Source organism: Lithobates pipiens, unplaced genomic scaffold (assembly GCF_037356315.1).
Source record: "Lithobates pipiens isolate NorthernLeopardFrog02 unplaced genomic scaffold, aLitPip1_a1.2 Scaffold_19, whole genome shotgun sequence".
Lineage (NCBI taxonomy): Eukaryota > Metazoa > Chordata > Amphibia > Anura > Ranidae > Lithobates > Lithobates pipiens.
The window spans coordinates 536,756,408-536,775,303 of NW_027507764.1; the positions used below are offsets into that span (position 1 = coordinate 536,756,408).

The 18,896-nt window shown below is 43.2% G+C and overlaps 1 protein-coding gene across 1 annotated transcript in view; it reads left to right on the forward strand.

The window, feature by feature from the left end:
• Window positions 1-9,504: 9,504 nt before the first annotated feature.
• The window catches only part of EBAG9 (estrogen receptor binding site associated antigen 9), a 42,787-nt gene continuing 33,395 nt past the window's right edge, over window positions 9,505-18,896 (forward strand). The window contains exon 1 of the mRNA XM_077493226.1: window positions 9,505-9,672. The gene's annotated coding sequence lies outside the window, so the exon portion shown is untranslated. The remainder of the gene's footprint in view (window positions 9,673-18,896) is intronic.

The following is an 18,896-nucleotide window of genomic DNA, read 5'->3' on the forward strand; positions in this document are numbered from 1 at the left end:
ATCTGTTCTGTCATAGGGAACGACAATCAGTGATGTCACATGCCAAGCCACGCCCCCCCTACAGTAAGAAACACACATTAGGTCACACTTAACCTCTTCACTGCTCCCTAGAGTTAACCCCTTCACTGCCAGTGACATTTTTACAGTAATCAATGCATTTTTAATCGTACTGATCTCTAAATTAATGCCAATGGTCCCAAAAATGTGTCAAAATTGCCCGACGTGCCTGCCATAATGTCGCAATTTACAATAAAAATCGCTGATTGCCGCCATTACTAGAATTTTTTTTTTTAATGTAGCGCCAGGCTCCTGAAGAGCATGCTCTATTTTTCTATTTTTTTGTAAATTTCGTTTTTCCTAAGGCCGCGTACACACGCGGGGACTGTTCGCCCAACTTTGTCCGCTGAACAGTGTTTCGGCGGACAGTCCGCTCGTGTGTGGGCTTTCAGCGGACAGTTTCAGCGAACAGTCCGCTGAACAAGGTTTTTCGGAAATTCCGAAAAACTGTCCGCTGAAACATTGTTTCAGCGAACAGTCCCCTCGTGTGTAGGCTTGTTCGTCAAACTAAGTTCCGCGCATGCTCAGAAAGGATTTACACGCCGAAAGTTATAATGCAGTGTATAGGACGTCGTATTTTTCGTCCCGTCGTACGTGCCGTTCACGTCATCGCGCACGGTTTCAGCAAACTGTTCGTTCGTCGTGTGTGGCCATGTCCGTCCATGCTAATTTTGAGCGGACTGTTCGCTGAAAGTGTTTGACGGACAAAGTTGGGCGAACAGTCCCCGCGTGTATACGTGGCCTAAGACCATAGTTGGGTTTTAGGGTTAATTTCTGTAAATTATGGTTTCAGCATCAGTTTGGTTGGACTGTACTATGTTGTGCCTGGTCAAAGGTGTAGGTGTCACCTATGAGAGGCATTGGAACGCAGTCTGGTTGAACGCATTGGGTACCAATCTCTCTCTCTGAGTCAATCAGTGGGTGCGTTGTCATGCTGTGTATTCCGGGAGAGGGTACTTAAGGTGCTGAGGTCACGTGGTTCTGGGTTCTGGTCCAGAAGTATGTTCTGACTCCCTGGTCCTCCTGACCAGCTCCCAGAGGCCCTCATGGTCTGGGGTGCGGATCCATCCGTTTCCGAGTCTTGGGGCTGGTTAGCCCGAGGCACAGTAACTGGAAGGAGGGTTCCAAGGTGGTCCGGTGCTGTCTCTGGTTTGGAGAGGCCCAGCAACTGAAAACGCAACCAGGGGAGGACTCTTCAGAAGAGGGCCACGGAGGAGGCTCGCTGCTCAGTAACAGCCTGGAAGCTAAGCTGAAAGGACACCAAGTGAATGCGCATTCTTACGGTATCGCTGGACCGGCTGCAAGATACTGGTACCGTAAGAGAGTTCCTAATTGTATCCTTCAGTTACAGTCCTTCGGAGGTCAGTGCTACATTAATAAAAATGCCATAAAACTATCCCCTATTTTGTAGATACTATAACTTTTGCACAAACCAATCAATAAACGCTTATTGTGATTTTTTTTTAAATCTTTTATTTATTTCAAGAAACACAGAAAAAAGAAGGGAAGATAACACACATATTCTAACAACAATTCAACTATATCAAATTGACATCACACGTCTTAATCATAACCTTCAAGATATCACAACATATATTACCTAGTGACCATTTCTACCCCTCTTAATGGACAACCGGGCTTCCCACATTGTTTCTCTATACCTCAGTGCCTATTCCATCGTATTGAAACCCGTTGCCGACAATATTCCTGTGTCTCAAATTTTCTCATACTTAAAGTGGTTCTGTACCTAAAAAAAAATATTAAAAGCCAGCAGCTACTAATATTGCAGCTGCTGACTTTTAATAAAATCACACTTACCTGTCCTAGGGTCCAGCGATGTCGGCGGCAGATGACGAGCGATCGCTCGTCTCGCTGCTGCCCCCGCCGCCATCCTGTCAGGGAATCGGGAAGTGAAGCATCGCAGCTTCACTGCCCGGTTCCCTACTGCGCATGCGCGAGTCACGCTGCGCATCTCTTCTGGTCCCCCGTTGTGTCCTGGGAACTGTGTGTTTCCCAGAACACAACGGGGAGGGGGGACGGGGGGGGCGTCTGCGGCAGTCTGCCCCGGAAGTGGGTGCAGATACCTGGATTATCCAGGGAACTGAACCCCCCTCCCCCCTGAAAGGTGCCGATTGTGGCACCGGAGGGGGGGAGGGATCAGATTAGTGGAACTTCCCCTTTAGGGTGAAGAACCGCTTTAATAAACTAAATACAAAACAACAAAAGAAAAAAAAAAGGAGATGGTGGTAGCGAACACGGTCCCTTTTAGTTGTTACTGAATCCAAAAGGAATCTATTATATCTCCGGTTTTCTTCCAAGAGGCCCCTCAGAGGGAGGTCAGAGAAAGAGGGATATATTTTTTGCAGTTTTACTGGAGGTTTATACCATCTAGTGAGCACTTTATAATTTGTCTCCTGTGTCTTCCAGCATATAGAAGATCCCTGTGTAAAATTAAGAATATTTTGCCGTTGACGTACTGTAAACTTGTATCCTATGTCTGTCTCCCATGCTCGGAGGCATGGGAGCTGATAATCCTCGGCTGGTTTAATCAGAAACTGATATGTAGCTGACAAGGCATGGGAAAGGGGACCCTCCTCTGTGCAGTATGTCTCGTACCTGGTAAGGTTCTGATTGAAACTGTCTGGTGAGGGTAATGAGTGAAAAAAGTAAGTAATGCCGCGTACACACGTATCAGTCTATCCGGCTGACTTAGTCTGGCGGACAAACCGACGGACTGTCCGCCGGACTTTCCGTATGAGCTACCTGCCCACACATGGTACTTTAAGTTATGCCGTGTACACACGTATCAGTCTATCCGGCTGACTTAGTCCGGTGAAATATCCGTCATACCGCCGGACTATCCGCTGTACTTTTGAAATTAACGGACTTGCCCACACACACGGAGAAAAGTCCGTTCATTTTGAGCGCGGCTCCAGGTAGCTGGGACCAGCGAAGGAGGCGTCTCCAATGGTCCAGTCAAAAAGACCTGTTGTGTCCATTAGTTCTAATATCGTCGGTCATTTATTATTGGTCAGAAAGTGCGATACCTGAAAGCAACCATTTTTTCTCAATGAGTTAAATACTAGGTCCTGGGTTCCTGGTAAGAATGCAGGATTTCCTAAACAGAGAGGAGTGTATTGATATAAGTGGGTATTTGGTTAATAGCAATGAACATATTCGCACCGTCAATCCAATTATCGGATGATTCTTTATGTCCATTAACTTTGATAAATTACCCCAAGGTGCCCTAATAAGTAAATTTTTACTTTGAGATTGTTCCAATCTTGGCCATAGTTTAGTTATTTGATGACGATTCCAGTCAATTAACCTAGTTAAGTTAATCGCCTGTTGATATTTCCGTATATCAGGTACTCCCAGTCCACCGTAAATTTTAGGGAGTGAAAGTTGTTGTCTATTCATGACATTTGTGAGCCCAGATAAATGCAGCAAACATTGCTGCTACTTGGTCAGTGTATTTAGAAGGGATGTATATTGGTAAATTGCGATTTTTTTTTTTTTTTACCAAAAATATGTAGAAGAATACGTATCGGCCGAAACTAAGAAAAAAACATTTTTTTTTAGATATTTTTGGGAGATATTTATTATAACAAGAAGTAAAAAATATTGCATTTTTTTCAAAATTGTCGCTCTGTCGAATCGCAAAAAGAGGCCTGGTCCTTTAGCTGCAAAATGGTCCGGGGCTTAATTGATTAATGCCACCAAAAAACACTATATTGCCAAAATGTTTGATGAAATAAAAAAAGATGATCTTAGGCCGAGTACATGCATACCAAACACGACATGCTTTAAAACTGCGCACAAATGTGCAGCGGCGACAAACTAGATACATTTTTAAAAGCCTTCACAGGTTACTGCTTTAAATTTACAGAGGTCTACTGCTAAAATTACTGGCCTCGATCTGACCTTCGCGATGATACCTCATATGCATGGTGCAATTGCTGTTTTACATATGACGCCAGACTGACGTTTGCTTTCGCTTTTGCGCGCGAGCAGCGTGGGACAGGGGTGCTTCTTTTTTTTTTTTTTTTTTTTATTATTATTTATTTAGCTTTTTTATTTTATTTTTAAACTGTTTAAACATACCAGTACGTTGCTGGTCCTTGTTGGCCATATATTGTAATCCTTTTATTTATTTACTTTTTTCATGCAGCCTATGGGCTGAACGGAAAAAGAGATTGATCGGTGGGTATGCCCACCATTAGAATACCTCCCTTCATCCACCCACTTCTAATGATGGGCATACATGCACCATTTTGTTTTTAACTTTGGTGGTGAAATCACCTCCTACAGCGATGGAGTCGCTGATTTACGTATCATGGGAGCAAACGTTGCTGTCAAGATAAATAAATCTGCGCTGCAACTGAATGGCATACTTGCTAAGCAAATGATGGTTAACAATAAAAAAGTAACATTACAGTATAACAGTAAGACATACCATACCTGCAAAGCAAATATAAAAAATAATAAAAAATCAAAGATTTTCTAATGCAGTCTGTGCCTACAAAAAAAATATATGATATATATGCCAAAGCATGGGGGCATCCACCCCTAATGTTAAGAGCAAATCGCTTCTCCACCCCTGCTGCCCCCATGCTTTGGCAGATATGCTCCTTTTTTTTAACTGTGGTGGTGAAATCACCTCCTACAGCACTGGAGTCACAGCTTTATGTATCGTGGGAGCAAACGCTGTTGCTGTCAAGATAAATACAGTAAATCTGTGCTGCAGCTGAATGGCGTACCTGCTAAGCAAATGATGGTTGACAATAAAACAAAGTAACATTACAGTATAACAGTTAGCCCTTGTACACACGGTCGGAGATTCTGACGGAATGTGTGCCCGATCGGACAGTTTTGTCGGATATTCCGGCTGTGTGTGGTCTACATCGGACTGTTTCCATCGGAATATCCGACGGACCAACTTTTCCAACTTGGTAAAATTTTCTGACAAAATGCTCCGATCGGACATACTCCGATCATGTGTAGAGAATTCCGATCGGACAAAGTGCCACGCATGCTCAGATCAAATGCCTACACCAAAGCTATTGGCTACTAGCCTGAACGTAGTCCCGTCGTAACGAAATAACGTAATCACGTTGGATTTTCCGACAACTTTGTCCGACCGTGTGTATGCAACAGTTTCGGACAAAATCTGACAGATTTGGTTGTGTACAAGGGCTAAGACATACCATACTTGCAAAGCAAATACAAAAAAAAAACAGTAAAAAATAAAACCTTTTTAATGCAATCTGTGCCTAAAATATGTATATGCCAAAGCATGGGGGCAATCCACCCATAATGTTAGGAGCAAATCGCTCCCCCACCCCTGCCCCCATGCTTCGACATATGTGCTCTTTTTTTAACTGTGGTGGTGAAATCAGCACCTACGGCGCTGGAGTAACAGCTTTATGTATCGAGGGGGCAAACGCTGGAGCTGCAGCTGAATGGCGTCCCTCTGCTCTCTTCCCATGGCATCCCTCTGCCCTCTTCTCACAGTGTCCCTCTGCCCTCTTCTCACAGTGTCCCTCTGCCCTCTTCTCACAGTGTCCCTCTGCCCTCTTCCCATGGCATCTCTTTGCCCCCTTCCACAGCGTCCCTCTGCCCTCTTTCCACTGTGTCCCTCTGTTCCCATCCCCCATTGTCCCCCTGTCCCCATCCCACGGTGTCCCTCTGTTCCCTATCCCAGGGCATCCCCTTCCCACGGTGTCCCTCTGTCCCCTTTCCACAGCGTCCCTCTGCCCCTTTCTACGGCGTCCCTCTGTCCTCTTGCCACGGCGTTCCTCTGTCCTCTCCTGTCCACCTGGCTCCACCCCCCCACCTGACTGCACCCCCTCTCCTGTCCACCTGGCTTTTTCTGGGTGCGCAAGTAGCTGGTCTTGCCTAGGACGCAAAATAGTCTAGCTCCAGCCCTGTATGCCACTCATCTCATTCTACAATCTAATCCAATGCATTCATCCAGTAAAATGCTGAAAACTCCAACAAAAGCACGACAATGGTCAACATGTTGCTGCGGTTACCCCGTGGAAGCTTTTGTAACATAATGCACACAATGTAGTGCAGGCCGAGCCACAATGCCAATGCCAGGAGAAGTTGTGGAGCCCCCACCGTATGGTACACACCATGTTTCACATAGGTTACAACAAGTGTTTTCAGGCCATATGCCATCAAATATGAGAACATAAATAGAGGCACGAATAGTATGGGCATTTTCAAAAAGGGGTGCTCAACCAGCATGTGTAGTCCCTGAATGAAGTATGTGACATAGTATTGGAACATCCAATCTGTAGTCAGGGTGAGTACTGGTCGCACATCAGCCTCCAGTGGGTAACGATCATATATAGGCTCTGCCACTGGATCCAACTGATCGACTACGAATGGTATTATGTACATGATGAAAAATATCTTTACACAGAAGATAAACACTCGTCCAGATATGCTTTTCAACAGCATTCGGACTGTGGCCACGAGGTGTGGAATGCAGGCCACTATAATCGCTACATAAATAACCCATTCGTAAAGTTGCGCTGGCTGCTTCTGTAGGGACTGAACTGCCATTTTCGTCAGTATCTCCTCTCTCCTCAGTCTCTCAAACATTTCCTCAATTTCTATTTTCTTTCTTTCCATCATTTCAGCCCTCAATGTCATCCGTAGGTCTGAAAGCCTGTCATCCGGGGTTTCCATGTTTAGAAACATTCCTGAGAGTATCAGGAATATAAGAAGAAATTTAACCACCATCCTGCAAAACGGAGAGAAAAGAACATTGTTATTATCGGTGCTTCATACCCCAAAAAATGAAACAATTTCTACATAGCAAGCGTGTGATTACCATAGCTACGAATCGGTAAGCTGCAATATAATAAATGTTTGCTTGTGTATATATATAATATATTATACATACACTAGAGCTGCACAATTAATCATTAAAAAATCCGTCATTCAACCCCCTTCACGATCTTAATACAGCATTTCCCCGATTCCTGTTAAACAAGTGCAGAGCCATTCTCCGCTCAGAGCTGTCGAAAGAAAAAACTCAGCTGGCAAATGTTTATCAACAGCGATTAAGAGAAACAATGAATGTATCTCTTGGTGCATTTAGAATCGATCAAAAGGAATGAACTTTTATACACTTGTTGCTTATACGTTCAATTCTGTATTTTTTAGCTAGAAAATTACTTAGAACTCAAACATTATATATATATATATTTTTTTTTTTTTTATATTTTATATATATATATATATATATATATATATATATATATATAAAATATAAAAAAATAAAAAAATAATATATATATATATATTTTTTTTTTATATATATATATTTAGTGCAGACCCCTAGAGCATAAAATGGAGAGTGTTGCAATATTTTATGTCACACTGTGGGGTTTTTCTTTTTTTTAGGAAGAAATATACTTCAATGAAAAAAATAAAAAATAAACAGTAAAGTTAGCCCAATTTGTTATCTTTATTCTAAGCAAAAAAAAATTGTGATTGTCATTTTATCCAGAATGGTGCAGCTCTAATATATACACACAGCTGCTCAGCTATGGCATGCTTAGGAAAAGGGTTGGTCATACTGGAGGGAAAATTCAAATTTCTGTTGAGACATTTGTCAGTTGGAGGGATGAGAACAGCCTGATATGTAACAGAAAGTTCTGTAGAGAATGAATGTGATGAAATCCCCTGAGACTCACTTAGAAACTGTCCATGGAATAAACATATGAAGAAATGGATGACCCTACAAGATGTCTTACAATGTCCTGTATAATAATAATAATAATAATAATATACAAAGTATAGAGGGACTTACTTGTTTTTTAGGTCCATAGAATAAAGAAAAGTTAAATTTCAATCCGGTGAGCAAAGCCCACAAATATAAAATGCAGAAATTCGCAGTAATCTACCAAATTGGTAAAAGTAAATCGCAGTCAGTAGTAGTAGCTGATCCCTCTGTAAGAAGTGATGCTGCTCCGTCCAGTGACCAATGATTACTGAGGAGCTCTCTGCCTCTGAGCAGTTCAAATACCCTCCAACTGCCAGAGCCTGATGACATCACAGTGTGTTGCCGTGGTAACCATTTTTTTTTCAGGTTAGAGACTAAATCCCTTCCAACTGCCAGAGCCTGATGACATCACAATGTGTTGCCATGGTAATCATTTTTTTTTTTTTTTACGGTTTAGAGACTGAATCTGCACATTGCAGAAAATAAAAAGTGTGGATATTAAATCATGTAATGCTTTGTGTTTCAACATGACGCGGTGGGTGCGCCGGTGGTAAAACGCTGCTATTTTTAGCTGCGCTTTACCGCCAACTTATGGGTGCTATTCGGCCACTAGCAGGGCGCTTTTACCCCCGCGCTAGCAGCCAAGAAAGGGTAGCATTCTGTGATAGGCAGCAAAAAAAGTGTCATATTTTGCTGCCTATCACAGAATGCTACGGAAGTGACGTTGCCGCCAGAAATTGTGTACTGCGCATGCGCCGTGCGTTCCAAACACTCGCGCCGTGCGTTCCAACATATTTTCGGCAATACAGTTCAGCGAAACCATCACATAATGTTACGGAAGTGACGTTGAACTTTTTAATGAGCGGAGAGCGGCAGAGAGAGAGTAGGTAACCATGGTGTGGATGTATATATATATATTGGTGGGTTATGTATATGTCGAGGGTGTATATTGGGGGAGGGATGTGAATATATATGGGGGATGGTGTATAGGGATGAGGACACTGAACATTGAAGCCCGGGGATAGGGATGAGGAAACTGAACATTGAAGCATGTGGATAAGGATGAGGACACTGAACATTGAAGCAGGGGGATAGGGATGAGGACACTGAACATTGAAGCAGGGGGATAGGGATGAGGACACTGAACATTGAAGCAGGGGGATAGGGATGAGGACACTGAACATTGAAGCAGGGGGATAGGGATGAGGACACTGAACATTGAAGCAGGGGGATAGGGATGAGGACACTGAACATTGAAGCACAGGGATAAGGATGAGGACACTGAACATTGAAGCTCGGGGATAGGGATGAGGACACCGAACATTGAAGCCCGCAGATAGGGATGAGGACACTGAACATTGAAGCATATAGCTCAGGATAGGCACTACAAGTCCCAGCAATGCAGAACCTAACACCGCACGTAGCTCAGCATGGTTGGTAAAAAATGATACTAGGTAACAAGGGAAGTATTAGTGTTGTAACGCACGGCCCAGTGTTTGTGTTGTTTGTAACGTCACTTCCGCAACATTATGTTTCGCTGAACGGTATTGCCGAAACTATGTTGGAACGCACGGCGCGAGTGTTTGGAATTCTTTGCGCATGCGCAGTACGCAATTTCTGGCGGCAACGTCACTTCTGTAGCATTCTGTGATAGGCAGCAAAATATGACACTACACCGGTTACGGAGTGACAGGCTGGCGACGTCACGACGTTGGCAGCGTGATTGTGTCAGATGGCAACGTCAGCGCCTGTGCTGCTGGCCGGAGGGACATTGTGAGCCTCTTCCTGGACGGGGAACTTCGTGTGCTGATATCTGATGGGAGCTCCTCCGGCCTCCTCCTCCTCCACCCCGGGGACAGCTTGCTGAGCCGCCGGTCAGTATCTCATACATTGCATTGTTATTATCGGTTCCTTATTGCTGCATCATCAGGACTGGGCACGCTGCATGCTGGGCTTTACTATGACTAGCAGTGCTCTGCATGCTGGGCTATTGTTATTATTATTATCACTGCCCTGCATGGTGTGCTGGCTTATTGGTATTTTTATATCTGCAGGGTTACTGATTGTATTTATAGCAATACAGAGCATTGCATGCTGGGTCATCATCATTAGTCTGCATTGTACACTGGGTTTAATAATAATATCATCTCTGCATTGTATGCTGGAATTATTATCATTATTAGTTTTGCTGCTCTGTAATGTGCTGGGTGATTATTATTGAGATTTGCTGGGTTATCAACTTTATATCAGTACTGAGCAATGCATGCTGCACTAATATTTACCATTTATTAATGCTGATCACTGCATGGTGGGTTATCAGCAATAGCAATACTGACACTGCAATCATCATCATCCATCATCATCATCCCCCTTAGGTCCAGTTCACACTAATGCAATGCCAGACATCGCATTTGATTAGCATTGCTGTTCAGATCACATGCAATTTCAGCCGTATAAACTGTATGGCTGAAATCGCGTCACATCAGCTTCGCACCAAAATGGTGCAGGACTCTTCTTCTTCTTCTCCTTCTCCTTCTCCTTCTCCACATTTCACAGTTTGCGATGCGATCTGCTGCCCAATCCTGGGTGTGTCGTTAACTTTTACATTGACACCCACGGTTGTTTGCAGATCTCAGTGTGGACCACTGTGCTATTCAGGTGCAATGCGGGAACCCAGCACTGGATTTGCAGGGTTCTCGCATCGCACTAGTGTGAACCGGCACTTAAAGGTGTTTTTTTTTTTTTTTTTTTTTATTCAATAACAAGCGTTATACTTACCTCCACTTTGTAGCTCATTTTGCACAGAGTGGCCCCAAACCTGGTCTTTCGGGGGCCTTTGGCGACTGTCTCAGCTCCTCCCCCGCAAGGACTAACCACCTTCATGCAAGCTCTCTCCCATGGTGGTTAGTTCCTGCAGGCGCGCTTCCGTGACACGGCTAGTGGTTATAGCCGCTCACCGTATCACTTGGCCCCGCCCCCCCCTGTGCACTGCGTAGGGCTGAAACAACTAATCGATTACTATTTTCATAATTAATCGGCCAGTAACATAGTGGGGTTAAAAAAACTAAAATTAGCCCTTTATAGTACAAAAAGTGCAAATAATCGCTACTGTAAATATTACTTTCACTGTTCTACAGTAAAAAAAAAATTAACCCCTTACAGTAGTGATTATCTGCTTTTTCTACTATAAAGGGCTAATTTTAGTTTGTTTTTAACCCCATTATGTTACTCAACGTCTTAGACCTGGTTCACATCTCTGTGTTTTTTGGTACTTTTTGCAGGAATGCACTACAGTTCATTTACATGGTTTCCTATGGGACACGCTCACATCTGAAAGGGTCAGGGACTTTTAACGCAAAATAGTGCTTTATTGGTTCAATATACTTCAATGGAGAAGCTGCAGAAAAGAATGTAATGCGTTTTTGCAGCAATTTGCGTTTTTTAATCTGCCAAAAAAAATTCAAAAATGCAAATTGCAGAAATCGCAACGCACAGCAAAAGGCACTGCAGAAACAGATCAAAAGCAAACTGCATAGGTGTGTAGCGAGCCTTATGCTGGTCACACCGATCAATTTTCAGATGAGAATATTCAGACAAAAAATCTTTGTACATTCACTGAATGAAAGAATTTTGTTTGAAATTTTCACTTGTTTTTAAAATGAATATAATATCTGAACGAAAACCACATACACTGTCTGAAAATTCCTTTGACTAAGAAGTTTTCCAAATTTTCCCGTTACTGTGGTTGAGTCAATTTGACCCACTTTTTTTTTTTTTTTTAAGGTTATTAATCAATCGAAATAATAATCTGCCAACTAATCGATTATAATTAGTTGCAGCCCTAGCACTGCGTCATTGGATGTGATTTACAGCAGCGCGAGCCAATCCATCCACTGTTTTCAGTCCATCCACTGTAGCCAATCAATAGCCAGGCTGAGCGACGAAGAGGACATCGGGGGCAAGCACAGCAGGTGAAGAGGGTCAGGTAAGTAAAATGGGGGGGGTGTTATTGTCGGATGATTTTTCACCTTAATGCATAGGATGCATTAAGGTGAAAAAAGCGAACCTTTACAGCCCTTTTAAGGCAGTTTTTAATCTTTCTTTAACCACATCAACCCCAGAAGGATTTGCCCCTTTCCCGACCAGGCCATTTCTTGTGGGCAGGTCCAGGCCACTATCTTAATATAGGCCCAGTCACCCAAAAATGACAGACTTCTCATGGAAAACAATGGGCCAACGGGAAGAGATTTCCCCTGACAGGCCCTGAATTCCACATGCACCGCCTGGGCAGGGTGGTGGCATTGATAATGGGCACTACATGAGCAGTCCTAACAGAAGACTGGGGCACGCCAATGCAGGGCTCTTACAGAAGTCTTGGGCTTCCAAAGTGTTAGGCCTTTGTGCAGCTGCACTCTTTCAGCTCAGAGTGCATGCCAATGCACGGCACTTACAGAAACGTGGCAAATCAAATGCCAGCTCCTGGAAAGCAGAAGGGTGCGCAGGAAAAGGTCCACCAAAATCCTCAGCACAAGCACATGATGTTCTTAATCCGGCTCTGCTTGTGAGCCAGCACTGTGTCAATTTAACTGACAATTGTGCGGTCGTGCCACGTTGTACCCAAACAAAATTGATGTCCTTTTTTTTTATCCCCACAAATAGAGCTTTCTTTTGGTGGGTTTTGATCACCTCTTCCTCCCTTTTTTTTTTTTTTGCGCACCATAAACAAAAAAAAGACAGAATATATATATATATATATATATATATATATATATATATATATATATATATATATATATATATATATATATATATATGTATGTGTGTATATATATATATATTTTTTTACTTTCTGCTATAAAACTTTCCAAAAAATAAATGTAAAAAAATAAATGTATTCATCAGTTTAGGCCGATATGTATTCTGCTACATATTTTTGGTAAAAAAAAAAAATCAAAATTTTTTTTTTTTGGGGACCAGTGCTAAAAATATGCACCGTTGTTGTACTAAGAACCATGGAAGAGAGGTACCCCCAATAGACACAGGGGACTTTAAAGGCAACTGATAAACCATTCAATTATTATAGTATAAAAATGTTATTAGTAATGTTAAAAAGTTGGTGCATACATCACCATATAACAAAAAAAAACAATAGCAAAATTTAATCATATGGAAATATTCTACTGGTATTGTGCCCAACACGTTTCAGGACATGTAGAGTCCTTTCTTCAGGGGTATTCCATAAGGAGTTTTTATAGTATATAACACTCTCTAAAATAAAACAAAACCCAGATTAAGAATCAAATGATAGAAGAACGGGAGCATCATGGGAAATGAGTGTACTAATGACACTGGCAGGGAAGTGGTTAACATCAGGGGCGATCAAGGGGTTAAATGTTAGAATATATGAATATGATGATTGGACAATTTCCGGAAACAGTTCTCACAATCCCAAATGATTATTAAAAAAAAAAGGAAAAAAAAAAAAAGAGAGAGAGAGCTCTTTCAAAGATACTGGGATACCGTATATACTCGAGTATAAGCCGAGATTTTCAGCCTCTTTTTTGAGGCTGAAAGTGCCCCCTCGGCTTATACTCGAGTCGCCGCTGTCTGACTGCTCGATCAGCGTATCGAGCAGACAGACGGCGGACATTAATTTTCAAAAGCCGCGCCTCCTTCTCCGCCTCCGCCTGTGATAGGCGGAACACTGAATTTCCCAGCAGTCAGTGTTCCGCCTATCACGGACATCCGCTCATTCTCATACTACGGACGAGTATGAGAGGATGTCTGTGATAGGCGGAACACAGGCTGCTGGGAAATTGAGTGTTCCGCCTATCACAGGCGGAGGCGGAATTTTGAATTGTAGAATGGCCGCCGAGAAGAGCGGCGATCCATCGGCACGGGACGGAGGAGGCACGGCACGGGACGGAGGAGACACGGGACGGAGGAGGCACGGCACGGGGGAGGCACGGCACGGGACGGAGGAGGCTCGGGACGACGGCGGCTCGGGACGGAGGCTTGGGACACAGGTAGGCTGGACACACACACAAGGCTGCACGGACACACACACACACACACACACACACACACACACACACACACACACACACACACACACACACACACACACACACACACACACACACACACACACACACAGATGGATACACACATACACACACACACAGGGATGGATGGATGGATACACACACACACACACAGGGATGGATGGATGGATGGATACACACACACACACACAGGGATGGATGGATGGATGGATGGATACACACACACACACACAGGGATGGATGGATGGATGGATACACACACACACACACACACACACACACACACACACACACAGGGATGGATGGATGGATGGATGGATACACACACACACACACACACACACACAGGGATGGATGGATGGATGGATACACACACACACACACACAGGGATGGATGGATGGATGGACACACACACAGGGATGGATGGATGGATGGACACACACACAGGGATGGATGGATGGATGGATACACACACAGGGATGGATGGATGGATGGACACACACACAGGGATGGATGGACGGACACACACACAGGGATGGACGGACACACAGGGATGGACAGCCATGTCTCACCCTCGGCTTATACACGAGTCAATAAGTTTTCCAGTTTTTTGGGGGTAAATTGGGGGCCTCGGCTTATACTCGGGTCGGCCTATACTCGAGTATATACGGTATTTATGGAGATGGTATGTCTGTTTTAGAGGTGAGCACCCAAGACAACAGTTCATTAAAAAAAGGTATACATTTATTCAATAGTATCAAAGATAAAAACAAGAAACAGCCAAAAATACATGACTGAGACTGTAAGTTGATATTTGTATGCAATCAGATACGTAGATGTGCAGAAGTAGCCAACATGTTTCGCAAATTGCTTCATCAGGGTACTGTATACATCTGATTTCATCTATATTGTATAAGACATAAACATGTCATGAATACACTATAACATTCCATTATAAATTAATTTATAAAACCGTTTTGTACGTTGTATATCATACACTGGCAGCATGAGTTAGGTGAGCTCACCTGGTCATTTAACAGTGGACGGTTTGGTGCAGTTATTCACCCATCTTTGTATACACTTACTGGGGCTAAATACTGATGGAAGCCAGATCCACACAGTATAGCCAGTGGGAAAATTGGATTGTGATTGTTGCCGAGATGGTGGTGTTAAACAATCTAAGAATTAAATTGAATTACAAAGATAATAATAGAAGTGGGTTATAATACACTAAAAATTATATAATAATGATGTCACGGTAACACCAAAATAGGTGACTATAACATCTCCTTAATATTAATCAACCGGTAAAGCATCAAAAAGTGAACATGGTAACAAAGATTTCCTTGTTGTATATCATTTTTTTACCTATATATATTGTTTATCGTTGGCTTACGTTTTAATTTTATTTTGATAAATACGGCTAACAAAAAGAAGCAGGCAAAAAACGGAATGAGAGGGTCAAAATGATATATAATGTAAATAAACTAGACACATCTTTAATATAATATTAGGTCTGTTACTGTTTCAAATTTTCCTGTTCAGTTAATCGTTTGATTTATAAAAAAAAAAAAAAAAAAATCGACTAATTTCGATTTAATTATAACACACATACAGATCCAACTACTTTTAGCTGATCTCCTTGCATTGCAACTCTGCATTAGTCAGTGGTAAATGTGGTATACACTATATACAATCACCCGACACTAGTTAGTTTCCACAATCCATGACTTAACAACAGAACAGATAATAATAAATCTGAAGGCAATTAGAGAGATGAAATAGAAGTCCAGAGAGACGATAAACGGCCAGATCCACAAGTTTATTCCACCAGTGCTGATCCACACGGCAAAAATATCACAGCTTATCAGCCTCTAAGGACAACAATGTTAAGAACGGAGGTTATTAAATTTGCTTACACTTAGCTCACTGAATGATCCCAGTTAACCACATCCATATTTGCCATCACTGTCCAGGCTGTGCGGTGACACCGATGTCACCGGAACTCCCTGAAGACCCGGAAGCCGGCAGAGAGGTGAGTACCGATCAAAAGAATTTTGATTGGTTAAAAAAAAAAAATGAACAATTAATCATTAATTTCCGCAGCCCTGTATAATATATCCCATTATACAATACACCGTATTATATGACAAAAGCTTCCGCATAGCCCATTTATCAGTGATATGGCGCATACATAGTGCACCACATCCAAAGTACTCTCAAACGCTGGTGTCATGCTCTAATGTTCCCTTCCGACCTAAAGGATGCCCTCAAAGAAAATCCAAATCCTAAGGGGAAAAAAATTCACGTACCCGATGATCATATTAAAAAATAATAATATCCCCCCCTTTTTTTTTTTTTCTCGAAGGATTCGGATTTTCTTTGCGGGCATCCTTTAGGTCGGGAGGGAACATTGGAGCATGACACCAGTGTTTGCCAGTACTTAACCACTTCCCGACCAGCGCACGACGATGTACGTCGACAGAATGGCACGGGCAGGCATATTGGCGTACAGGTACGTCCAATATTCGATGCCGCCCTGCCATCGGGAGCGCGCCGCCGGCGGCGCGCTCCCGCGCTGGTCGGGACCCCCGTGAGTCCGGTCGCGGGACCCGCGGACTCGATCGCCGCGGGCATCCCAGCGATCGTCTCACGGAGCAGCCGAATGGAGGAAATGCTATGTAAACAACATTTTTCCATTCTGCCTAGCAACTAGTGACGCTGATCTCTGCTCCATGTGATTGGAGCAGAGATCAGTGTACACTAAATGAAAGCCCAACCCCCCCACAGTTAGTAACAGACCCTTAGGAACACTTAACCCCTACACTGCCACCCACTGGTTAACCCCTTCACTGCCAGTGTAATTTACACAGGAATCACTGCATTTATATAGCAGTGATTACTGTATAAATGACAATGGTCCCAAAAATGTCCGATGTGTCCCCCACAATGTCGCAGTCACAATAAAAATCGCAGATCGCCGTCATTACTAGTAAAAAAAAAAATTATTAATAAAAATGCTATAAAACTATCCCTATTTTGTAAACGCTATAACTTTTGCGCAAACAAATCAATAATCGCTTATTGCGTTTTTTTTTTTTTTTTACCAAAAATATGTAGAAGAATACGTATCGGCCTAAACTGAGGGAAAAAAATGTTTTTTTATATATTTTTGGGGGATATTTATTATAACAAAAAGTAAAAAATAATGCGTTTTTTTCAAAATTGTCGCTCTATTTTTGTTTATAGCGCAAAAAATAAAAACCGCAGGGGTGATCAAATACCACCAAAAGAAAGCTCTATTTGTGGGAAAAAAAGGACGTCAATTTTGTTTGGGAGCCACGTCGCACGACCGCGCAATTGTCAGTTAAAGCGACGCAGTGCCGAATCGCAAAAAGTGGTCTGGTCTTTGACCGGCAAATTGGTCCGGTCTGAAAGTGGTTAATGTGGAGCTCTATGTATGCGCCATATCGTTGATAAATCGGCTATGGGGAAGCTTTTGTCATATAATATGGTGTGTTGTATAACAGGATATATTATAATAAAGATCTGTCAGTTTATTTACATTATATATCATTTTGACCCTCTCATTCTACTGTTCTTTGCCTGCTTATTTTTGTTAGCCGTATTTATCAAAATAAAATTGTAAGCTAATGCTAATATATATATATATATATATATATATATATATATATATATATATATATATATATATATATATATATATATATATATATATATATATATATTACTTAGGGATGCACCAACATATCTAACCCGAAAATGGCCTTTTCGGCAATTTGCCAATAAATGGGGTGGGGCCCCGCCCATTACGGGGGTGTCCTTCTGGCACAGTGTGCCACAGTAATCTCCTCCCCTCCCCTCCAATGTCACACTGTCAGCTCTCTGGACGTTGTCCCTCCCTCCCTCGCCACCACACATTCGTCATTCCTGTCCTCTCTCCGGAGGTCACATGGTACCACGACATCAGCTCTCACCCCGGTCACATGGCTGCAGCTCCTCCTATCCCCACTAGTGGGCCACCCAGAGCTGGGTGTCATCGGGCAGGATGCTGTACCTGCAGCTCCTCCTCTACAGCGTGTCCCGGCAGGTCTGGGGGGCATCCGGGCAATACAGGCTGGGCTCCTGTCGACGCTTTCAATGTGATGCAACAGAGGAGGCTGGATGTGTTCGGGAAGAGGATGGTGAGAGGCGGCCTGGGGGGTGTGAGCTGTGCCTAGTTTCTGACCTGTGACCCCCACATCTGTCGGCACTGACCTGTGACTCAAGCCCTCGTCTCCTAATGCTGACCTTTGATGCCCCGTTCTGACCCCCCCCGTGCCTCTGGACCCTCATGTTCCCCTTCTGTGACCCTTGTCTTCCGACCCTGACCCTAATTTCTCAGCACCGACCCTCATTCCCAAATCTCCCAGCACCGACTCTTCTCTTGACCCATGTCTTCCAGCTCTGACTTGTGTCCCCCTTCTCTGACCCCTGTCTCTCGACCCTGACCCTCATTTCCCAGCACTGACCTACATTCCCACATCTCTCTGCACTGGCCTGTGTCTACCTGCTCTAACCCACTTTGCCATATCTTGTGGCACTAACTTGATTTTGCGCTGACTCGTGTCTCCTGGCACTAAACAACAACCCTATGTCCCCCTGGGCTCACATACTTGCCTGTACTATGTCCCCAGTCTCTGACCATCTCCTGTACCGGGTCCCCAGTCTCTGACCATCTCCTGTATAAAAATATTTTTTAAAAACCGTCACTTTCGGCATCGGTTTTCGGCCTAGTGTAAAATGACCAGGTGCGTTCACCTAACTCATGCTGCCAATGTATAATATACAACATACAAAACTGTTTTATAAATGTATTAATGGCACGTTTATGTCTTATGCAATATAGTGGTGACATGTCCGCTGACATCTGACCCGCTCTGTTCCAAAAAAGTATGACGGATGAAAAACCTACTTTTCCATCAATCTGAGGATCGGGTGACGATGGACTCTGCGGTCCGTCGTCATCCGA